Source organism: Hemitrygon akajei, chromosome 22, assembly GCF_048418815.1.
Source record: "Hemitrygon akajei chromosome 22, sHemAka1.3, whole genome shotgun sequence".
NCBI classification, from domain to species: Eukaryota; Metazoa; Chordata; class Chondrichthyes; order Myliobatiformes; family Dasyatidae; genus Hemitrygon; species Hemitrygon akajei.
This window is the reverse complement of record NC_133145.1, coordinates 57,419,072-57,445,425: the sequence shown is the minus strand read 5'-3', so window position 1 is coordinate 57,445,425 and position 26,354 is coordinate 57,419,072. Positions and strand designations below refer to the sequence as shown.

The 26,354-nt window shown below is 41.0% G+C and overlaps 1 protein-coding gene across 2 annotated transcripts in view; it reads right to left on the bottom strand.

The window, feature by feature from the left end:
- The window catches only part of aspscr1 (ASPSCR1 tether for SLC2A4, UBX domain containing), a 290,192-nt gene that overhangs the window by 140,311 nt on the left and 123,527 nt on the right, over window positions 1-26,354 (bottom strand). The gene's annotated exons all lie outside the window — the stretch shown is intronic.

Sequence of the window (26,354 nt, the reverse complement as noted above, 5' to 3'; positions counted from 1 at the left end):
TCTTCCTATGATCTATGCAACTATTATCAAGGAAATTTGCCATAAATCACCAACTTCTAACAAACCAATAGTGCACCAAACCCGTACAAAACATTCACTCACATACCCGCACTAAAGCTACTGCCACTGAACATGGCAGTGTACATGTGGGAGCACATGCAAAATCCTAGCTTTGAAATTAGTTTCTTGCATACAAATTGCTTAACAGTTATCTCAGACTGTTCTTCCTACCTTTAAACCATGTGTACTCCACACAGTTAATAGATTCTGGCACTCTCATACTTCACATGGCAGATGAAGTCTATTTATTTTTGGTCACATGCATTAGGGGCCCACACACCTACACTTAATGAGTTGAGTTTTAAATACTCCGATTTTATTTCTAGAAGACTAGAAATGCCTGAGTGCATTATTTCAACATGCAGAATACCTTGGTCAAATAGAAATTACCTTACTGCATCATTCTTTTCTTATATGATAAGGTGGACTCCTGACCTCATAATCTATCTCATCTTGGCCTTGTACTTCATTGCTTGCCTGCACTTTCTCTGTAACTCCTACACTATATTCTGCTTTCTTTAATTGTTTTTCCCTTTAACTACCTCAAGGCACTGATGTGATGAAATGGCTAATATCTAATCAGCCAATCATGTGGCAGCAACAATGCATGAAGCAAGCAGACATGGTCAAGAGGTTCAGTTGTTATTAGGACCAAACATCAAAATGGGGAAGAAATGTGACTTTGACTGTGGAAAGATTGTTGGTGCCAGATGGAGTGATCTGAGTATCTCAGAAACTGCTGATCCCTTGGGTTTTTCATGCACAACAGTTTCTAGAGCAGAGACTCCCAACCTTTTTTAAGCCATGGACCAATACCATTAAACAAAGGGTCGGTAGACCCAGATTGGGAACCACTGCTCTAGAATTTGCAGAGAATGATGCGAGAAACAAAAACAAAGCACCCAGTGAGTGGGTGGAAGCATCCTGTTAATGAGAGACGTCAGAGGAGAATGGCCAGACTGGTTCTATCTGACAGGAACTCAAATAAACGTGTTACCGCAGTGGTGTGCAGAAGAGCGTCTATGAATGCACAAGAAGTCAAATCTTAAATGGGATGGGCTACAGCAGCAGAAGACCACAACCATTCACTCAATAGCTAATTTATTAGGTACAAGATGTACCTAATAAAGTGGCCACTGAGTGTAAACCGGCCCTAAAAAATGACTCTTCTAACTAGAACACAAAACCACTTTTGCAGGAAAGAGATCAAAGGGCATAGTCTTCTCAATTTATAAAATGTTAGCCCACCTATTCAGCTACCGCTAATAAGCATTTGCCTGCAGTAGTAAGCTTCCGTCTCTGAGGTGAGGAGTTTAATACTCTAAAGACGGTGTTATTAATAACAATGCGATCATTTTCAATCACATCCACATAGTCACTGATAAAGACAAGAAATATCAAGGGGTCAAACATGCTTTACAGGGGCACACACTTAATTGTTACAAGAAGCCATTGTTTCATTTAGCATGGGCAATGTTTGTGGTCTCGGAACATGAAGTTCTAAAGTCAATAAGTATGCATAATGTTTTCTATTCCATAACCCTCACCTTTGTCTAAATAAAATCTATTCAACTTCAGTGAATACAGGTACCTCTCTTAAGCAGCGTGTAAACAAGTAACACCTGCACTGACTCATAATAAAGTTAATTTTGAAAAAAGAATTTTATTTTAACTTTTACAATACACAATGCTGTTTGCTTGATAAATTTGTCCTCTGGGTACACCTGGTGTTGAGTCACTTCCAGCTTCTCATTTCATGAACTTTCAAGCACCCTTCCAGGGGATAGCACATACGGTTGCTGAATTTTGCCCACTTGCAAATTTTGTTCAATTTCTCTCTAATCCTTCAGCTGTTACATTACCTGAATGGCCATCTAACTTAACATCTCAAATTAATCATAAGATATTTTGATTAGGGTGGCACGGTAGCATAGTGGTTAGCCCAACGCTTTACAGTACAGGCCATCGGGGTTCAATTCCCACCGCTGCCCGTAAGGAGTTTATAAGTTCTCCCCGTGAGGGTGTCCGGGTGCTCTGCTTTCCCCCACAATCCAAAGATGTACCGGCTGGTAGGTTAATTGGTCATTGTAAATTGTCCCGTGATCCGACTAGGATTTAATCGCGAGATTTCTGGACAGCATGGCTCAAAGGGCCAGAAGAACCCATTCTGCACTGTAGATAGATGGAAAGACAGCACAGATCCACAGGACTTTCCAAAGAGAGCATCTCCACAGTCCAACTCCCCTTCTTGCTGCTAACCCAGTACATCACGGATAAAATTCTCCTAACCTTTGAGCACATCTACATAAGATGGAGAAAAGCAGCACCCATCATCAAAGATCCTCACCATCCAGGCCATGCATTTTTTTCATTGCTGCCATCAGGTAGAAGGTACAAGTGCCTCAGGACTCACACCACCAGGTTCAAGAACTGTAATAACCCCTCAAACATCAGGCCCTTGAACAAAAAGGGATAACTACACTCATTTAAGGACTCTTTTATCTTGTTATTTTATGCTCAATATTTATTATCTGCATTTGCACAGTTTGTTTACAGCTTACAGTTCCTGTTTACAGTTACCGTTCCATAGATTTGCTAAGTATGCCTACAGTAAAAAAGAATCTTAGGATTGTATGTGGCGATTTGCATGTACTCTGAAAATAAATTTTACTTTGAATTTTTAACCGTCTTCCAGCAAATTGTAAATAATATCAAGATAAGCAGTTGCTTAAATCCCTTAGAGACCCTTCTATCACCGTGCTAGCAGTTCGCAGGTATAGTTTTGGGGACAGCTCAGGAAGTTATGGGACAGATTAAACTTTAGGGATTGGGTTGAGAGGGAAATTAGAGATCGGGGCTGTCAATGAAGAGTCTGAGCAGGAGCTGGTGTTCTGAATGTCTGCCAGAGCACTCCATAGTTGAACATCAGTGATCCCAGAGGTCGGGTTGAGTCAGCAGACTAGCCATCCCCAAGCTGACAAGCTTCGGGTTGAGTGGGAGTACCGAAGGTTGGCGACCCCCTCCCCCAGGTCACTGGGATCAGAGGTCCTTGCAAGTCTGGAAGTCAAAGTCCAAAGGTCAAGCCTGTAATAGCTGAGTCCTGGGGTCGATATCAGCAAAGTACAGAGGGCAAAGTCAGAGGTCAAACTGCAGAGCTCGTCGAGTCTGGAAGTGTCACGAGGGCTGGTGAACCCGAGGTCACCAGCGGGTTGGAGTCCATGCGAGTCAGGAAGGGCAAAGCCATTTTCACAAGTCCAGGGGCTGATACGCAGAGGCTGGAGAGTGCAAAGTTGGAGGCCTGATGTCTGTGAGTTTGAGAGTCCAGAGCCAAGGACTGGAGGCGCAGGAGTTACCTGTCCTGGGGTTGGAGGCCTGTCTGTGTGTGTGAGGGGGAGGCTAGGTGGGAAAGGCGGTTGTTTTGTTACTCTTATTTGTGTCATTCTGCTGAACACTGTGGACATTGTGGGCATGCTATGTTGGTGCTGGGATGTGCAGCAACACTTGCAGAAAACCCCCAGCATATCCTTAGGAGTGTTGGGTGTAAATGCCAATGACACATCTCTCAGTACATTCTGATACACAAGGTACACAGTAAATTTATTATTGAATTACATATATGTCACTATATACAACCCTGAGATTCATTCTCTTCAAGGCATAACTCAATAAACCCATAGAATAATAACCATAGCAGAACCAATGAAAGACCACATCAACTTGGGTGTTCGACCAAAGTGCAAAAGACAACAAACTGCAAATGCAAAACGATATAATTATAATAAATACATAAACAATAAATATTGAGAATATGAGATGAAGAGCGAGGTGTGAAAAACAAAAAGCATCCAGTGAGCAGCTGTTCTGTGGGTGAAAATGTCTTGTTAATGAGAGAGGTCAGGGGAGAATGTCCAGACTGGTTCAAGCCAACGGGAAGGTGACAGTAACTCAAATAACCATGCAGTACAACAGTGGTGTACAGAAGAGCATCTCTGAATAGACATGTTGAATCTTGAGGTGGATGGGTTACAGCAGCAGAAGACCATATTACGTTCCACTGCTGTATATAATAAAGTTGTCATCGAGCGTAGAAATTAAAACTGTTACAGACGCTGTCATTCTACAAGCAGGGCATCCCAGTCATTTATACCACGGACAGATACAGTCAGACCCCGTATAACACTATCCTGCATAATGCCAATTCATTACAATGTGGTTATTCAATTCTTCAATGAAATTTTTAAGAAAGACAAAAATTCATTCTAAACAACACTTAAAACTTCTCATGAGCAGCTATCATTACAGTAAACATTCAATCAGCCAATGAGAGCACTTTACATACGCTCCGAGCCACTCACAGCCAATCATATATTAGTTCACACTCTGCCTCCACGCATGTGTAAACATTCTTGCTCCCTCACCAATTGATTCCATTTTTTTCTCGCGTAATGTCTGGAAAACGGCCTGCAACTTCCAGTGAGGGTAATACATCTAAGATGTCGAGGAAAAGCATCAGCGTGGATATGAAACCACAAGTGACAGGGTATTAAGAAGCAGGTGAGCGTCAGGTTGATGTTGGGGCCTCTTTGAAATTGGCTGCATCGACGATCAGAATGACCCTGACTGGGAGCGAAGCAATATGACAAAGAGAGGCGTTCTCGACATGACTTCCTGCTACTTAGAACTGCTGCATGAGAGGAAACTTAAGAAAAGGAAGTCAAATCCCAAGTCTACTTGAAAAAGAAGCCAAAGTTAGAGGAGCCTGGTCCCTCCTCTAAGATGTAAGCACCACTTGCTTCCCTCTGCTGCCGCCGCGATGTGTTGCTGCTCCACTGATATACAAGTTAGGCTACTTGAGAGTTTGTTACTCCACAAATTACAGTGTAGACATATCATTTATGATGTATACATATCATATATATCAGGTTTGATTTCATAAAAATCAAATACACATGCCCATTTATGTAATGTTATAATGACCCCACAGTGCTGATTTACAGAGCCCTCCACCTTCGAGGGACACATCCATAGCATTAAGTGGGGCCTGAGCATACCATGAAGCACGGGTTCATGGATCCCAGGTTGGGAACCCGTTCTGGTGAGACATAAATCTCATCTGTATCATATCCATCATTTTGTTGGGATGACAGAAATTCAACAGGTTTTACTGTTGTGAGTTCATGTGACTATTGCTCAATGTAATTTTTCTGGTTGTATCACCCTTCCAAGTGACTTTGCTATTCTATCCTTGGTCTGCCCGGAATACTTCTTAGTTTATTGGCAACTTAACTTAAACCAAAGGGTTTATAATCTTCCCACTGAAGGGTCTCATCCCAAAATGTCGACTGTTTATTCCTCTCCATAGATGCTACCTGACCTGCTGAGTTCCTCCATCACTTTGTGTGTGCTGTTCTTGATTTCCCGCCGCTGCAGAATCTCTTGTGTAAACCTCTTTGACATTTTTTATCAAATAATCTCACTCCTGTGTACTTGGGGCTTCTGAATCACAAAGGTATTCCATAAAAGCTCAACTCTTCTCTTTTAGGATATTTGCTGGGTATTTTCCCTTCTTGGAGACAAATACTTCTCCACCTTACACTTGGAAGATAACACACTTGCAAATAAGAATGAAACCATAGGGGCTCAAAATCTGAATTAATAAAAATTGCTGGAAATACTAAGTGCATCAGGAAACATCTGAGAAGAAAGAACTAGAACTATCATCACCACTCCCAGAGTGTGGGACATACTCCTCTTTACCCTCAACAGAAGTGATTATAATGTACATTGGTTCCTTCCATGATTGGTAATCCACATTTCCCTTTCTGCTTTACTAAGTGTCGTGTGATCATCGTTTTCCCATCATTTTAAGATTATAGCCAGGTTGTCCGGAGCTGATCCACAGGTGGGGGAGGGGAAGGGAAGAGGGTGCTGCTGAAGGGGAGAACGTGTCAAACTTCGAGTTAGGTTCACTTACAAACAGTTTGTTATCCTACTTTTTTAAAATTTATAAACAGAGTACCAGATATGTAATAAATCAAAAATCAAAACGCTGCAGATTCTAGAAATCTCATATAAAAGTAGAACATGCTGAAATACTCTGGCAGAGCAGCATCAGTGGGGAGAGTTCTCAGATGACATTTCAAGTTTATGAAAGGATATCATCCTGAAGCACTAATTCTGTTTCTCTCTCCACAGACGCGTATTTCTAACAGCCACTGTTTTATGTGGTAATGTGCTTGGGATCACAGGCTATAGACTGAACCCAACTTTACAAACAATGGCCACTACGATACACAAAGCTGTCATCTTAGATTTTTACAAGCTGTTGGTGAATGAAGTGCAGCTTATTAAACATATGAATTATTTATGCCACTTTTATTAGACTGCACAACAGAAACTGGGAAAAAAAGAAAAATAACTCACCATAGAAGTTTATTAATTACTCCTTCCTTCTCTCTTTTCCCATTCTGGCTCTCCCCTCATCCCTTCTCCTCACCCTCGCATCACCTCCCTCTGGTGCTCCTCTTCTCTATTGGTCCACTCTCCTCTCCTATTAGATTCCTCCTTCAGCCCTTTATCTCTTCCACCTACCATCTCCCAGCTTCTTACCTCACCCACTTACCTTCCCCCTCAGCTGGTCTCACCTCACTTGCCAGCTTCCCTTCCCTCTGCATTCTTATTCTGCTTCTTCCTCCTTCCTGTCCAATCCTGATGAAGGATCTTGGCTGATAACATTGTTTATTCCTTTTCATAGATGCTGCATGATCTGCTGAACTCCTCCAACATTTTGTATGCATTGCTTTTAAGTACTGTAACTCCTTGTGGAACCAATTTTATTCCCCTATTAAGTATCCACTATTCTCCATCAGCACAGATGCACCACAAGGCTATGTACTTAACTCCCTGCTCTACTATAACCATATAACAATTACAGCATGGAAACAGGCCATCTCAGCCCTTCTAGTCGTGCCGAACGCTTACTCTCACCTAGTCCCACTGGCCCGCACTCAGCCCATAACCCTCCATTCCTTTCCTGTCCATATACCTATCCAATTTTACTTTAAATGACAATACCAAACCTGCCTCTACCACTTCTACTGGAAGCTCGTTCCACACAGCTACCACTCTCTGAGTAAAGAAGTTCACCCTTGTGTTACCCTAAAACTTTTGCCCCCATCTCTCAACTCATGTCTTCTTGTTTGAATCTCCCTTACTCTCAATGGAAAAAGCCTATGTACGTCAACTCTATCTATCCCCCTCATAATCTTAAATACCTCTATCATCCCCCCTCAACTTTCTATGCTCCAAAGAATAAAGACCTAACTTGCTCAACCTTTCCCTGTAACTTAGGTGCTGAAACCCAGGTAACATTCTAGTAAATCTTCTCTGTACTCTCTCTATTTTGTTGACATCTTTCCTATAATTCGGTGACCAGAACTGTACACAATACTCCAAATTCGGCCTTACCAATGCCTTGTACAATTTTAACATTACATCCCAACTCCTATACTCAATGCTCTGATTTATAAAGTACTCACTTTGTACTTATGCTAAGCACAGCTCCAATGCCATATTTAAGTTTGCTGACGACACCATTGTCATTGGCTGAATCAAAGGTGGTGACAAATCAGAGAATCTGGCTGAATGGTGCCACAACAATCTCTCACTCAATGTCAGCAAAACTCAAGAGCTCATTATTGACCAAGAGGAGGAAAACACGTCCAGGAGCCTCTGTAAATCTGGTCCGCTCCATCTTGAGCACTAGCCTACAAAGTACCCATTACATCTTTAGGGAGCAGTGTCTCAGAAAGGCAGAGTCCATTATTAAGGACCTCCAGCATCCAGGACATGCCCTTTTCTCACTGTTACCATCACCCAGGAGATACAGAAGCCTGAAGGCACACACTCAGTGATTTAGGAACAGCTTCTTCCTCTCTGTCATCTGATTCCTAAATGGACTTTGAAGCTTTGGACACTACCTCAATTTTTTTTTAATATGCAGTATTTCTGTTTTTGCACATTAAAAAAAAATCTATTCAATAGATGTAATTGATTTATTTTTTAGTTATTATTATGTTTTATTTTATTTATTTTTCTCTCTCTCTGCGCTACATTATGTATTGCATTGAACTGCTGCTGCTAAGTTAACAAATTTCACGTCACACACCGGTGATTATAAACCTGATTCTGATTCAGTCTTCATCAGGGGATGAAAGTGGAGAGGGTCAGCAACATTAAGTTCCTCAGTGTTATTATTTCAGAAGACCTGTCCTGGGTCCAGCATGTAAGTGCCATTACGAAGAAAGCACGGTAGTGCCTTGACCTTCTTAGGAGTTTGCAAAGATTCAGCATGTCATCTAAAACTCTAACTAACTTCATTAGATGTGCAGTAGACTGGTTGCATCACGGGCTGGTATGGAAACACCAATACCCTTGAACGGAAAGAAGAACAAAAGGTAATAGATTCGGGCCAGTCCATCACAGGTAAAGCCCTCCTAACTATTGAGCATATCTACAAGAGGCGATGTACAGAAAAGCAGCATCCATTATCTGGGACCCCCGCCATCCAGGCCATGCTCTCTTCTCACTGCTGCCATCAGGAAGGTGGGTACAGGCGCCTCAAGTCCCACACTACCAGGCTTAGGAAGAGTTATTTCCCCTCAGCCATCAGGCTCTTGAACCAGAGGGGATGACTTCCATCACCCCAACACTGAACTGATTCTATAACCTATGGACTCACTTTTAAAAACACTATATCTCACGTTTTTGATACTTACATATTGTTGATTTCTTTCAGTATTTGCACAGCTTATTGTCTTTTGTACATTGATTGTTTGCCCGACTCTCTCATGTATGTTTTTTCATTGATTCGATTGTGTTTCTATTTACTGTGAACGCACGCAAGAAAATGAATCTCAGGGTTGTATATGGTGACATATGTGTACTTTGTTAATAAATTTACTTTGGACTACACAGCAACAAGGCTGTGTAAATAAATTATATACTGTAAACAAAAAAAGACAAAAAAAAAAGAGAATCGCACATTCTTTGGTCACGATCTTTCACCACTGTTACTAAACATAGGGAATCTGTATCATAACTGAGATTAGGTTCCTAATGAGATGGAAATTTAGCAACTACTTCTAAACACAAGACATAGTAGTGCTTTGAACTGTGCATATCTGTATCACCATTTGAGTCATGTATGCACAGAGTGAACTGTCTAAACTTTAGCAACTCCATTTAGGGCAAACAAGATTGATATGGGAAGCAAAAACATGCTTGCATGCTTTCTCTTCTGAATTTGGAAATACTGATGGCAGAGGAATGACGCTTCACCGCACTTTCAGCATTGCTTAATGCAACAATTAGAAGAAAATACAAAAGGAAGAGAAAACAACAATAACATTTGTTACTAATTAAAAATGAACATACAGCATATTCATTGTTATTTTAAAAAAAACTACCGGTCACCATTTTTTCCAAAAAAAAGTTACTTTTGTTTTGGTTTCAGTAAAGCTCTTTTACATCACAAGCTCAATTATGGCATTTCTACCAGAAGATCAAAGGAAGGTCTGGAATGCAGCCAGCAGTCGCATTACAATCAAAGTAATATTTTAATAAAGAACGATATACAAAAGGGTTCACTACAGATCATCCGAGACATTTTCTATTCTAACCTCCTCCTCAAAAAGTTTGCTTCCTGTTTTCAGCAGTCCGCCTCTCAGGATAAACAGTATGCTCACATGATGCAATCTGAGCACTTTAATCGGCCAAATTAATGCCCACTCTTATGCATTTATAAATGGTAAACCCATTTAAACTTCCATAGATATGTAGTGGAGAGTCTATTGACTGGCTGAATCACAGCCTGGTATGGAAACAACAATGCCCTTGAACAGAAACTCCTACAAAAAGTAGTGGATACGGCTCAGTCCACCACGGGTAAAGCCCTCCACACCACTCAGCACATCTACACAAATCTCTCACAGGCAAGCAGCATCCATCACCAAGGAAACCCATCACCCAGGTCATGCTCTCTTCTCGCTGCCGCCATCAGGAAGAAGGTACAGGAGCCTCAGGACTCACACCATCAGGTTCAGGAACAGCTACTCCCTCTCAACCATCAGGCTCTTGAACCAAAGGGGGTAACTTCACTCGCTCCATCATTGAAGTGTTCCCACAGCCTATGGACTCACTTCATCTCATGTTCTTGATATTTATTGCTTATTTCATTACTATTTCCTTCTTTTTGCATTTACACAATTTGTTGTCTTTTGAATTGATTGAATGCCCAAGTTGGTGCAGTCTTTCACTGACTCTATTATGATTATTATTCTATTATGGATTTAGAGTGTATGCCCACAAGAAAATGAATCTCTGGGTTGTATATAGTGACCTATATGTACTTTGATAATAAACTTTCTTTAAAATTTGAACTCTTCAGCAACTATTAGTAAATTACTGTAATATAATGTGCAATTGACATCCTACAATGGAAGAGCATTGTTTCCATCTGCCTGTGTATATTTGTAAGGATGCAGTTATCACTTCACATCGTTTGACTTAAACATTTTGATGAAACCCACTTAACTCAGGACTGCAAAACTTTATTATTAATAGTACTGGATAAAGCTATACAAAGCAAAAGCTCCATTAACCTGGTTAGTTTTTAACATTAGTCAAGCTGTGGCAAACCCTTTTGAAAGTGTGTGCCTAAATTGGGATAATATTCTAAATTATTCTCTCACATGCCATGGTAACTTTGGGCAGAGATCATCATTGATTAATAACAATAATCATGGACTTGGTTAAAGAAAAAGGGATGAGTCTTGTTGCTTATTTGCATGTATTCACTGTTTTAATATTAATACAAGTACAACAGAGACAGAATGAAATAAATGAGGCCCTTTAGAAAACCTGTTCAAAATTAATTAATATTTCATACAGGCAACTGAAAAACAGCATCATTTCCAAATACTATTATTACTGTAACCTGTTTACTAGCCGAACACTTACGTGTACACCAGGTTAATGAGGATTTCAAAACATAAAATTAAAAAAATCACCTGTCCTCACAACCATCTAACTGGCACCAACTCAGTGTGAGATGTTTCCTGGGAAACATCTCACTGCTCTCAGGTTGTAAAAAAATCATTCACTGATTCATTTGGCAGGATAGACATTATGTATTTTATTTATTAAGAGTGAGGTTTAAAGATTCAAGAGGGGTCACTGCATGCTGCATGCAAACAAAATTTACATGAGTGCCACCTTGGGCACTTGTGCCATAGGTATGCCACCCCTGACTAGTAAAATGGTTTCTCTTCCAAATGACTATTCTTGAAAATTCAAGTACATCAGTATTGGGTAGCTGAAATTGCCAACCACTAACCACAGCCACCACTTATGTCCACACTGCACCAGAACTTATAGATCTTGGATTGGCCTCTACAGCCCCAAGGACCTACCAACAGACAACTCGTTAGGAGAACATTGTACTCAACTCGAGTGACCGTACCACTACAATTTTAAGCAACCTGTGGTGCTTAGAGGCACTGTGGTCAATCACGTAGACTGAACGGTGAGTCAAACTGAAGAATTCATGCAGGCAGTAAATCAGAAAGTAAAGGAATGTACAACAAATTTTAATAATTTTTCATAATGTGAAATAAACAAAATAATTAACACAGATGAGGTTTCAATGTTCTTAAAACTTATCATTTTAAATAAATATTTAATTTTCAAATATTATTCAGGGAATAACATTCTACATTTATAAAATTAACATGTCCAACATCAAAGATTTTGCCTTGGTGAAACTATACAGGACAATCTACACTGTACAATCAGCACCAACCACATATCACAAGGTTAATAACAGTTTAGTATGGTTTTGACATTGAACACTCCTTCAATTTCATCCTAACAAATGCAGGTTGCTGGTGCTGTAAATTGTTTGTGCTAACCACTACACTAACATTCAGCTTTTGCTCTATCTTACAGAATCTACACTCTCACCTATCCTCATACACAATAGTGGAGTTGTCCAGTAGATAAGTCAGAGATGGTACCAAATACAGAAACTAAAATTAGCGAAAAATCTATAATAGTCCGGAGTAAAATACTTTAACTCATCTCGTGCAAATACTGAAACTGATTACAGAAGCCAAGGCAGTGACAACTATGAAACAACACACACAAAATGATGGAGGAACTCAGCAGGCCAGGCCGCATCAATGGAAAAGAGTAAACAGTCAATACTTTGGGCTGAGACCCTTCATCAGGACTGGAGAAAATAGGTGAGAAGTCAGAGTAAGAAGGTGGAGGGAGGGGAGGAAGAAATACCAGATAGTAGGTGATAGGTGAAACTGGGAGAGGGGGAGGGATGAAGAAAAGAACTGGGAAGTTGGTTGGTGAAAGCGACAAAGGGAAGGAGGGGGGGAATCTGACAGGAGAGGACAGAAGAAAGGGAAGGGGGAGGAGCACTGGGGGTGATGGGCAGGGCAAGGCAAGGAGATAAGGTGAGAGGGGGAAATGGGAATGGGGAATAGTGAAGGAGCGAGGGGTGTGGCATTACCGGAAGTTCAAGAAATTGCTGTACGTGCCGTCAGGTTGGAGGTTACCCAGATGGAATATAAGGTGTTGCTCCTCCAACCTGAGTGTGGCCTTATCGCGGCAGTAGAGGAGGCCATGCATTGACATCTCAGAATGGGAAGTAGAATTAAAATGGGTGGCCACTGGGAGATCCCACTTGTTTGGTCAGATGGAGAGTAGGTGCTCAGCGAAGCAGTTTCCCAATCTACGTCTGGTCTCATCAAAACAGAGGAGGCGTACCAGGAGCAATCAGATACAGTAGATGACTCCAACAGACTCACAGGTGAAGTGTTGCCTCACCTAGGACTGTTTGGAGCCCTGAATTGTAGTTGAGGAAGGAGGTGCGGGGGCAGACTCGCACTTGTTCCGCTTGCAAAGTGCCAGGAGGGAAATCAATGGGGAGAGACGAATGGACAAGGGAGGCGAATAGGGAGTAATCCCTGCGGAAAGCAGAAAGTCGGGGGGGGGGGGGGAGGAAAAGATGTATTTAGTGGTGGGATCTCGTTGGAGATGGTGGAAGTTATGGAGAATTATGTACTGGATGCAGAAGCTGGTAGTGTGGTAGGTGAGGACTCTCCGGTGGAGTGGTGGGAGGATGGGGTGAGGGCAGACGTGCACAAAATGGAAAAGATGCAGATGAGGACTGTATTGATGGTGGAGGAAGAGCAGCCATTTTTTTGAAGAAGGAGGATATCTCCATAATTCTGGAATGAAAAGCCTCATCCTGAGAGCAGATGCAGTGGAGATGGAGGAATTGAGAGAAAGGGAAGACATTTTTACAAATAACAGGTTGGGAAGAGGCATAGTCCAGGTAGCTGTGAGAATCAGTGGTTTATAAAAGATATCAGTAGTTAAGCTGTCTACTTTTGACTCCCTTTTTGTTGATGTGTTGAAGATCAGCTTTATTTCAATGAAATGACTTGCGCATTTAACAACACAATTAAAAATAAAGTTTCACTTGGAGATACAGCACAGAATAAACCACTCTGCCCACCAACCCAACTACTTAACACTAGCCTAATCACTGAACAGTTTACAATGACCAATTAACGTACTAACCAGTACGTCTTTGGATTGTGGGAGAAAACCAGAGCACACGGAGGAATCCCATGGGTCATGGGAAGAGTATACAAACTCCTTACAGGCAGCTGTGACTCCGGACTACAAGCATTATAATCTAGGAAATTTCAGCTCTGATCTGCAGCTAGCCCAGCAAAACTACCTTAGAATAATTAAAGTTAGACATCAAAGGCTTGTTGGCTCGGTCTGTTAAACATCCACGGCAGAAGAAAGCAGAGTACATATTTTGTTCAATTTTTGATTGCAAACCGCACACTATCAAAACTGAGTGAAAAATATACTAGCTTTCTTTATTTTTAATTATTAATCAACTATAACTTTGAAGTATAAAATCCTGATTTAGCACGAGTGGCAAAAAATGGGAGGAAAATCTGGTGCAAACGTTTCCCAAGCTGGATCCGTAATAACTGATCTTCAACATCGGCTACAAACATTCACGAGCAAAGACTGCACGTCTGCAATCTAAGTTCAAGCAATTAGATCTCATTACATTAAAATGAAAGCCATAATTGTTTAGCAGACCTATGGGTTGATATATCTGTGTGGTGCACCACAATGGATAAAAGTCATGCCAACAATAATGACACGAGTCATTCTCTGTGAATTAGTCAATCTGAGTCAACAGAAGTGATGTAGAAAGGCAAAAGCTGTGTGCCAAAAGCAGATTAACATAAAGGGAAAAATGTAATTAAGAGTCGTTGAGGCAGAACCATGAACTTCCCAATGGAAGACTAGAGAAGTTTGGGTAAAACAAGAAGAAATGTGCTTCAGCAAAGCTTTTCAGTATTGTTTAAAAACTGAACATTTAGCATAAACACAAGAGATCCTGCGGATGCTGGAAATCCAGAACGCCACACACAATATGCTGGAAGAACTCAGGAGGTCAGGAATAACGAGCCATGTTTTGGGCCAAGAGACTTCATAGGTCTAATTCCTCTCAATAGATGCTGCCTGCCCTGCTGAGTTCCTCCAGCATATTGTGTGCGTTACTCTGAAAATTTAGCATATACTGTAATGCATAAAGTTTACAAACTCACTGAAGACTCAAGGCTGATCATTTTTTATTGAGCCATACAAAAATATCCAAAATAAAGTTCTAAATTAATCCTTCCCATGCACAACCACTCCCTGAGCAGCTTTGAGTAGCTATTTTTTCTCGGTATATACACATCTATCATAATGCTGCTTTAATTAAATTCAGAACCTGGAGGGTTAAAGGGTGGCATTCTGATTTATAGCTTGCTAAACAATTGGCTCAAGTTACATAATTGTGAATACTACTATTTCAAATGCATGCTGCAAAAAATGAACAAGTTATTCAGGTACTCCTTTTCACAATGATTAATCAAAAGTATTATCTACAACTGAAGCCTTTTGAACTGTTCACCAATCAGAAAAGTGGATAGAAGGAAAATTATTTTTGTGTTAATATTAACATCATTGTGAAAGGTTTCTTTCACTTATTCAAATTAATGCAAACTATAAAGACTTACAGAGTGGAGTGTTAGAGAAGCTTTTCCACTAATTTATGAAAATGATGCATTATGGTTTGGTGTGGCAATTCAAATGTAGAGGAATGTAAAAAGCTGAGGGGAGTACTACCCAATACATCATGGGCACATCCCTCCTCACTACCGGTAGAATCTGCAGGAGATAACGCCTCAAAAAGGCAAATCTTTAAAGATCCCCACCAACAGGGCCATGCCAGGTTTCACAGCTACCATCAGACAGGAGGTACAGAAGCCTTAAGTGCCACGTTACCAAATTCAAGAACAACTACTGCCCTTCAACCATTCAGTTCTCAAATCAACCAGCAAAACCCTCATCACGAGAGTTTAGCATCACTATGACCACTTTGCACTAAAATGCTCTAATTTTGCTCTTTCTTACAAAAATAAAATCATGTAAAATTCATGTTTATATTTTTCTTCCTAATGTTGCTTGTCTAATGCTTTGTGCCTGTGATGCTGCTGCATGTAAGCTTTTCACTTCACCTGAACAAATATGCACGTGCATTTGACAATAAACGGGATGGATGAGACTGGAGGCGAGGGTCGAGCTGGTTCTGTTCGTGCTCTGCGATGTTTACTCCACTCTCCGCAGTGCTGAGGCTGAGGATGTGGCGTGCTCCGGCTAATCCAGGCTTTGTTTTGCTCTGCTATGTGTGATGAACTGAGGCTGAGGTGAGGCCATAGGCTTCCTCCGGCTGCTGCAGGCTTCATGCCTATGGACTCACTTTCGTCCTGAATACTGTTGCTCGCTTTTACTCTTTGTACGATGTGTGCTTTTATTTCTCTCGCTGCACATTGGACGTTTGTTAGTTTTTTTTAAATGGGTTATTTCAGGTTTCCCGTTCTGTGGCTGCCTGTAAGGAGGTGATTCTCAAGTTTGTACAACTTATATATATATTGATAAAAAATGTACTTTGAACTTTGAGTTTGAAACCCAAATCTCAGTACTAATTTTGTTCTTGCAATAAATCTGTGCAGATTAATATCAATAACCTGGAACTAAACTCAGGCTAGGGAAAGTAAGAAAATTAAGATTTAAGCATTTGGGAATTGCAGCATATTAATTATTCCAAAGGACCAAGCTGAAATGTAAATTTCAATCCCACAATAGAAGATAAACAGTGAGCTATCAAAAACTCGGAGATTGCTACAAGACCATGAAACAACCGGATTGAAATGAAAATGCACCCGTTTCTGTCACGTTCTTCTTGAAAGAAAGTGCATCATTACTCACCAGTCTGGTGCTTGCAAGAAAAAGCTGTTACCAAAGAACTGCCTCACAATCCACTCTGCTCAAGGCCCATCAATTAAATTAAAAGGTTTTAATTAACGTAAGCAAATCTACATGGCATATCAGTTCATATATGTGCTGTATTTAACCACACCATGATTTGCAAGAAGCAGCAAACAGGCAATCAACTATCAGGCTATAGAATGTGTAAAATGTAAGCAGCTAAATACCAGTTGCCATTATCTTGACTACTTGAACCTGTCGAATACAAATGGGTTCAGATTAATATCAGATTAATTCAAATTAATATTATGCCTTCTTTGAAGCAATATGAATCTGTCTAATCAGAGCTACAATTAGAATTTGGGAAATCACTGTCGACATTATGGCTTGTTATAGCAGGGTTTAAAGCAATGGCAGATTGTAATTGGACAAGTGATAACAGTAGCAAGATAATATATTAGGCTTGTACAAAATAGTCTTGGACTTTCATTTCAACCACAGGTTTACAAATCTGATACCTTAGCCTGTTACACAACAGTGAATGATGTATAGTACAATGAGACTAAGAGACTAAGTTAAAAAATTTCGGCAGATGAATTTCATTGGAAATTTTTGTGCCAGGTATCAGTACTGACCATATTTTCCCACGCATTGCTGAAACATACCAACTCCTGAATTCTTTTCTAGAACCACTTCTGACTTTTCATCTGCTTTTGTATAGATGTTTTAGAGATGGAGTGTTTGAAAAGTGGATATGATAATACTTTAAAAGCTTATGTACATAACCTCTGACCTTACAAACAGGCTACCATTAGAAAAAGAACCACACTGGACCAAAGTAAACTGTCCAAGAAATTTATGGCGCGATGCACTGGATAAAGTCATGGGAATCCCTGAAAACTATTTAACTAAGAATAAGCATATTGTGTGCCATGAAGTAGTGCCGTGGAGCCTTACTATTAACCAAAGGGTCTGTGGACCCCAGGTTAGGAACCCCTGCAATAAAGGATCTTTTCTGCTCTCCTTTTCTGTTGATAATTATTAAGTCTGTTCATATATTCATCTTTGATTATTGATGGTTGCACATGTGACTGTTCTGCTAATTGTTGATTGCTCATGGCTGCTTGGACTATTGTCTTGGAAATTGTTGGTTGCTGTTGTGTTGTCTGTTATGCTGTTGTCCAGTGTTTTATGTTTGGCAACAGAACACAATCAATTCTGATAGGTCTCACATACTGGCAATAAAATGATTCTGATGGTAATGTTTTTTTTTTAAACCCTGTGTTCAATTATCTCAAACAAACCCCCAATATTTATACATTTTACGTTAGAGAAACATCATGCTTTGGTACACAAGTATAGATCAGTAATGTATGACTAAACCAACAACATCATAAGATGGCAAAAATTGACAGAAGAAACAGAGATAAAGCAAAATTCCTTAGCAGTTTATACGTTCTCCCTGTGACTGTCTGGATTTTTGTTTACTTATTTATTGAGACTGTTACGTACCCCGTAACTGGGTCACTTACCAGCAAAGATAGAGAGGTCCGTTGAAGTCTGATGGTACTATTTTTAACAGTATTTATTGATAAAATACACAAAAATAATATCAATGCAAACATACAGATAATATACGTCATCAATACTAAATCTAAAAGCGTGGGTATAGTAATAATCAATAAGAAATAGCTCTACCGTTGTCTAGGGGATAATGTATTGTCCGATGGAAATATAAAAGTCACTCAAGTTCATTCAAGCTGCAGCTTTTGGTTGGAGAGAGAGACGGAGGCTTAGAACTTGCCCGGTTTTCCGTTTTATGATGCCGATCCTTCGAAATGGCGTCGGTGGTGATCTCTTCCTTAGCTAAGCCGCCTTCCGTGGTCGGGCCTCAATCCCGGGGCAACGGGAAAGGACACACGTGGGCCCTCCACTGGCTATCGCTATTAAATGCCGTCACTGAACTTCTAGTGTTTCTCCTGGTGCGTGTGAAGGGCTGTTCCCCAGTCCCTCTTTTATCCTGACTCACAGGGTCTCAGATGTCAATCAGGGTGGAATGATGCCATCCCCCCAACCAGCCCACGTTGCCTGAGGGCTTTCCATGGGCTTTCCATGGAGTACTCAATACACAACTCCGTCTCCAAAAGACAATGACCTGTTCCGTGGCTTTGTATCGCCGGGGCCAGGACATTCCAAATGTCTCTCTCTCATTTCCTGGGTCTCCTGACCTGACTTAATAGCGATCTTGCGATTCTCAAAAGGGGGGGGGGGGGCACAGGCGTAACAAGACACAGCATGGAGTAGGCCGTTCCAGCCCAGCAATCCCCTGATTTAACCCGAGCCTAATCATGGGACAATTTACAATGACCAATTAACCTACCACTGGTATGTCTTTGGACTATGGGAATAAACCAGAACACCGGGAGGAAAGCCACACAGTCACGGGGAGAACGTACAAACTCCTTACACACAGCAGCAGAAATTGAACCCGAATCACTGGCATTGTTAAGATTTGTGCTAACCGCTATACTACTGTGCCACGCTTCCTCCAGGTGCGCTGGTTAATATAAGACATAGGAGCAGAATTAGGCCATTTGGCCCATCAAGTCTACTCTGTCATTTCATCATGGCTGATCCAATTTTCCTCTCAGCCCCAATCTCCTGCTTTCTCCCCGTATCCTTCATGCCCTGACCAATCAAGAATCTATCAAGCTCTGCCTTAAATGTACATACAGACTTGGCCTCCACAGCTGCCTGCAGCAAATAATTCCACAGGTTCACCAGTCTGGCTAAAGAAATTCCTCCTCATCTCCATTCTAAAAGGATGCCCTCTATTCTGGTCTTAGACTGTCCCGCCATAGGAAACATCTTCTCCACGTCCACTCTATCAAGTCCTTTCACCATTCAATAGATTTCAATGAGGTCACCCTCATTCTTTTGAATTCTGAATATGAAACACTATTCATATGACAAGCTGTTCAAACCTGGAATCATTTTTGTGAACCCCCTTTGAACCCTCTCCAGTTTCAGCACATCCTTTCTAAGATTAACTGCTCATAATACTTCAAGTGACACCTCACCAGTGCTTTATATAGAGTCTCAACATTACATCTTGCTTTTGTATATTCCAGTCCTCTTGAAATGAATGCTAACATCGCATTTGCCTTCCTCACCACAGACACAACCTGCAAATTAACCTTTTAGGGAATCCTGCATAGGTATTCCCATGTTCCTTTGCACTTAAGCTTTTTGTATTTTCTCTCCATTTAGTAAATAATCAATGCTTTCATTTCTTCTACCAAAGAGCACGACCATACGCTTCCCGACACTGTATTTCATTTGCCACTTCGTTGCCCATTCTCCTCCCCCATGCCAAAGATGTACAGGTTAGAAGGTTAATTGGTTACATGGGTGTAACTGGGTGGTGTGGACTCTTTGGGCCAGAAGGGCCTGTTACCATGCTGATTCCCTGAATAAATAAGTTATAGTAATACTTTAAATTTAGTTATTGCATTGTACTGATGTGCAAAGAAACAAGTTTCATGACATACGTCAGTGATGATAAAACTGATTCTTGAAACTTTCTTGTTTGGTTTACAGAGAGCATTTGAAGGATTAAGAACATCAGAATCAATGTTCTCTGGAGAAAACTTCAAAAGTTCAAGACAAGAACCACAGTACCAGCAATGCCTGACAGTGTAAGTTTCGGACTATTTTGGATCTAACTGATAATCAAGTGCTGTGCCTGAAGCTAGAAGGGGACGTGCTCATGGAAAAGCTTTCCCTCCTGCAGCCAATTGTACTAGGATTGCATTAAATTGTGATGCCCTAGTGACTCTGCAGTAATTTCAAATCAGGCCTCTGGTATTAACGACTTAAACAGAACTGTAGACTTTTGCCTTGGCTGCGATCTGCGGTCTACTTTCAGAGATTACTTGTTGCAAACAATCCATCACACTGAAATCTACTGTTAATGTACTAATCCCAGATAGGTTACCAGCACAGGTTTTGCACGAGATCAGCTCCACTTGAACTGCAATTAGAGGGAGTTATAATCTGTCAAGCAAACCACTTGACAACACTTAGGAAGCAAAAGAGCAAAACTGAAAATTATATAGGAACCTTAAGAAGGTCTAATTCCCTGAATGCCCTTTGCAACCTTCAACGTGTACACACTCTCAATTACTAACTCGAAGAACAGCACTCACATAACTTCCCCTATGGGGATGCTGCTCGCAGATGACGATTTTGGAAATTCTTCAGAAAAGCCGTCCAAACAGGATTAAAATCAAACAACTAAAGATCCAGAGGTTTCTAGAGAACTTAAACTCTATTCCAATTTTTTTGTTTGTTTTCTCTTTCAATTAGAACACAGAAAAATACACTCAGAAGGTACCTGCTGTACCTAATAAAGTGGCCACTGAGTTCATAATCTTCTGCTGCTGTAGCCCATCCACTTCCAGGTTCAATGTGTCGTGTGTTCAGAGATGCTCTTCTGTACACCGTTGTTGTAAAATGTGGTTATTTGAGTTACTGTCACCTTCCTGTAAGCTTGAACCAGTCTGCCATTCTCCTCAGACCTCTCTCATTAATGAAGCATTTTCACCCACAGAACTGCCACTCAGTGGATGATTGTTGCTTTTCACCCCATTCTCTATTAACTCTAGAGACTGTTAAGCGTGAAAGTCCCAGATCAGCAGTTTCTGAGATACTCAAACCACCCCATCTGGCACCAGCAACCATTCCACAGTCAAAGTCACTTAGATCACATTTCTTCCCCATTCTGATGTTTGGTCTGAACAGCAACTGAACTTCTTGATCATGTCTGCATGCTTTTATACGTTGAGCTGCTGCCACATGTTTGGCTGATTAGATATTTGCATTAACGAACTAAGATGCAGCTCATAACATATGCTCAGCAGTTTCAGCTAGCCACTTCTAATTTTCAAATGCTACTTCTAAATTCATAGAGCATCTTAATTCAATTCAAGATTGTTTAATGTCATTTCCAGTATACAAATGTAAAGTATGAAATAATTGTTACTCTAGATCTGAAGCAGCACAAAAAACCACAATTAGATAACATAGAAACATAGAAAAATAGAAAATAGGTGCAGGAGTAGGCCATTCGGCCCTTCGAGCCTGCACCGCCATTCAGTATGATCATGGCTGATCATCCAACTCAGAACCCTGTACCTGCTTTCTCTCCATACCCCCTGATCCCTTTAGCCACAAGGGCTATATCTAACTTCCTCTTGAATATAGCCAATGAACCGGCCTCAACTGTTTCCTGTGGCAGAGAATTCCACAGATTCACCACTCTCTGTGTGAAGAAGTTTTTCCGCATCTCGGTCCTAAAAGGCTTCCCCTTTATCCTTAAACTGTGTCCGCTCATTCTGGACTTCCCCAACATCGGAAACAATCTTCCTGCATCTAGCCTGTCCAATCCCTTTAGAATTTTATACGTTTCAATAAGATCCCCCCTCAATCTTCTAAATTCCAGTGAGTATAAGCCTAGTTGATCCAGTCTTTCTTCATATGAAAGTCCTGCCATCCCAGGAATCAATCTGGTGAACCTTCTCTGTACTCCCTCTATGGCAAGAATGTCTTTCCTCAGATTAGGGGACCAAAACTGCACACAATACTCTAGGTGCGGTCTCACCAAGGCCTTGTACAACTGCAGTAGAACCTCCCTGCTCCTGTACTCAAATCCTTTTGCTATGAATGCCAACATACCATTTGCTTTTTTCACCGCCTGCTGTACCTGCATGCCCACCTTCAATGACTGGTGTACAATGACACCCAGGTCTCGTTGCATCTCCCCTTTTCCTAATCGGCCACCGTTCAGATAATAATCTGTTTTCCTGTTCTTGCAACCAAAGTGGATAACCTCACATTTATCCACATTAAATTGCATCTGCCATGAATTTGCCCACTCACCTAACCTATCCAAGTCACCCTGCATCCTCTTAGCATCCTCCTCACAGCTAACACCGCCGCCCAGCTTCATGTCATCCGCAAACTTGAAGATGCTGCATTTAATTCCCTCATCTAAATCATTAATATATATTGTAAACAACTGGGGTCCCACCACTGAGCCTTGCGGTACCCCACTAGTCACTGCCTGCCGTTCTGAAAAGGTCCTGTTTACTCCCACTCTTTGCTTCCTGTCTGCCAACCAATTCTCTATCCACATCAATACCATACCCCCAATACTGTGTGCTTTAAGTTTGCACACTAATCTCCTGTGTGGGACCTTGTCAAAAGCCTTTTGAAAATCTAACTATACCACATCCACTGGCTCTCCCCTATCCATTCTACTAGTTACATCTTCAGAAAATTCTATAAGATTCGTCAGACATGATTTTCCTTTCACAAATCCATGCTGACTTTGTCCAATGATTTCACCTCTTTCCAAATGTGCTGTTATCACATCTTTGATAACCGACTGTAGCATTTTCCCCACCACCGATGTCAGACTCACTGGTCTATAATTCCCCAGTTTCTCTCTCCCTCCTTTTTTAAAATGTGGGGTTACATTAGCCACCCTCCAATCCTCAGGAACTAATCCAGAATCTAAGGAGTTTTGAAAAATTATCACTAATGCATCCACTATTTCTTGGGCTACTTCCTTAAGCACTCTAGGATGCAGACCATCTGGCCCTGGGGATTTATCTGCCTTTAATCCCTTCAATTTACCCAACACCACTTCCCTACTAACATGTATTTCCCTCAGTTCCTCCATCTCACTAGACCCTTACTATTTCCGGAAGATTATTTACGTCCTCCTTAGTGAAGACAGAATCAAAGTAGTTATTCAATTGGTCTGCCATGTCTTTGTTCCCTATGATCAATTCACCTGTTTCTGACTGTAAAGGACCTACATTTGTCTTGACCAATCTTTTTCTTTTCACGTATCTATAAAAGCTTTTACAGTCAGTTTTTATGTTCCTTGCCAGCTTTCTCTCATAATCTTTTTTCCCTTTCCTAATTAAGCCCTTTGTCCTCCTCTGCTAGTCTCTGAATTTCTCCCAGTCCTCAGGTGTGCCGCTTTTTTTTGCTAATTTATATGTTTCTTCTTTGGACTTGATACTATCCCTAATTTCCCTTGTCAGCCACGGGTGCACTACCTTCCTGGTTTATTCTTTTGCCAAACTGGGATGAACAATTGTTGTAGTTCATCCATGCGATCTTTAAATGCTTGCCATTGCATATCCACCGTCAACCCTTTAAGTATCATTTGCCAGTCTATCTTAGCTAATTGACATCTCATACCTTCAAAGTTACCCTTCTTTAAGTTCAGAACCTTTGTTTCTGAATTAACTATGTCACTCTCCATCTTAATGAAGAATTCCACCATATTACGGTCACTCTTACCCAAGGGGCCTCGCACGACAAGATTGCTAACTAACCCGTCCTCATTGCTCAATACCCAATCTAGAATGGCCTGCTCTCTAGTTGGTTCCTCAACATGTTGGTTCAGAAAACCATCCCGCATACATTCCAAGAAATCCTCTTCCTCAGCATCCTTACCAATTTGGTTCACCCAATCTATATGTAGATTGAAGTCACCCATTATAACTACTGTTCCTTTATTGCACGCATTTCTAATTTCCTGTTTAATGCCATCCCCTACCTCACTACTACTGTTAGGTAGCCTGTACACAACTCCCACCAGCGTTTTCTGCCCCTTAGTGTTATGTAGTTCTACCCATATCGATTCCACATCCTCCAGGCTAATGTCCTTCCTTTCTATTGCGTTAATCTCCTCTCTAACCAGCAATGCTACCCCACCTCCTCTTCTTTCCTGTCTATCCCTCCTGAATATTAAATATCCCTGGATGTTGAGCTCCCATCCTTCCAATCTAATTCAAATAAAGAACACAATAATAAAAAATGCAGTAACTATAAATACACAAGATCTTATATATACAATATTGTGTGTGTGTGTGTGTGTGTGTGTGTGTGTGTGTGTGTGTGTATGTGTGTGTGTGTAGAGATTAATTGTATGTCCATAAAGTGACACTAGGTACAGGAACCTCTGTACATAAGGTGCATAACGTGACTCTGACAGGAAATGATAAAGTAGTGGTGGTTGGGTTAGTGGGTGGAGGTGTTGAATAGCCTTATTACTTGGGGAAAGAAACTGTTTGAGTCTGGTACCCCTGGTATGGATGCTATGTAACCTCTTCCCTGATGGGAATGCAACAAACCAAATAACCTTATGAATCAAAATATTGAGTGATCAGACTTTGTACCATTGCATATGGTACTTCTATCAGGACACTACAGCTCTATGTTGTGATACACGTACAAGAGTTAGAACAGTCGATCAGTGGCATACAGCGAATCCTCTGAACTATCTTTGCAAAGCTGCATTTCAATTAACCCTAATAAACCTCTCTAAAATCAACCCACCACAATCCATCAATGTTAAAACAATGTCAATTTGCTCAAATTATTCCAGATTGCTTAAAGTCACATTATGTATAAACTAATTACAGTTGGTACATTTCAAATGGAGAAAGGGTGGAGTTTACTTTCTTCATTCTACTTTTGTATTAATGTGACTTGAACCTACAGCTGAGTTTGCAGAATGATGTCAAAATGTCGTGTTTGTTCACTGATCGCAGTCAAAACAGCATTCCATGCACTGCTTTAAATATGCAATTGGCAACTTTTAATATATTATTTATGCCAGTCTATTTTTCAGAATAGAACAATCTAATTCTTTTCTTCACACCCCAAATTAATCACTGGCTGGTGATAACAATAAAGTTACAATACAAGCCTTAGGTTGCGGAACTGATGTTACAACCTGTGGACTCACTTTCAAGGACTCTACAACTCAGGTTCTCAGTACTATATGAAATATCTGGAGCCGGAAATGTTTTGTATTTTGTATTTTGGAATAAATCCATCTATATAATGAGATATCTTGAGGATAGGACCCAAGTTTAAACATGAAATCCATTTACAATACATATACAGCCTCAAGTTAGTTTTATATAATATTTTGAATAATTTTGTGCTTGAAACAGTAATATTCAGATTCAGATTCAGTTTATTGTCATTTAGAAACCACAAATGCAATGCAGTTAAAAAATGAGACAACGTTCCTCCAGAATGATATCACAAAAGCATATGACAAAACAGACTACACCAGAAAATCCACATAACGTTTGGCAATCCCCAATCCAGAGTCCGGAGAGGCTGCTGCGTATTAATATCACGCTACCGTCTAGCGCGTTCCCCGGAAAAGCTCCAAATCCACCAGACAAAAACAAGACCAAAAACTAAAGCTACAAGACCTGCACAAAACCACATACTTACAACAGTGCAAACAATAGCATAATTGATTAAAAAAAACAGACTATGGGCACAGTAAAAATAGTCCAAGATGTTAAAGGACTGTAAGTTCAAAAGAAATCACCAGTTTCCACAAGTCTCCAGGGTCCCGACAGACTCGCCATCCCACGCCGGCGGCAGAAGGGAATACCCCCGCTATGGACTTCAAGGTGCCGCCCGACTCAGCCTCGCAGATGTAGCACACAATGGAAGCTCCGTCGAAACCAGCCTCGCAGACGCAGCACACACTGAAAGCGACCTGAGTCCGTCGAACTTCCAAGCCGACAACCATTCCCTCTGGCACAGCTTCTCCAAGCACCATCCTCTGTCGAGCGTATTAAGGCGGCCCTGCCAACAGCCATCGGCAAAGCGACCCTGCGGACTGGGGTCCTGTTCTTCCCAGCAGAGTCCCGGACCTCACAGCAGCAGCAACAATGAAGAAGGTCTTCCTGGAATTTCCCGATGTTTCTCCGTGCTTCCATGTCCGTTTTCAATCGATTATGATTGCGCACAGCACCCCACTT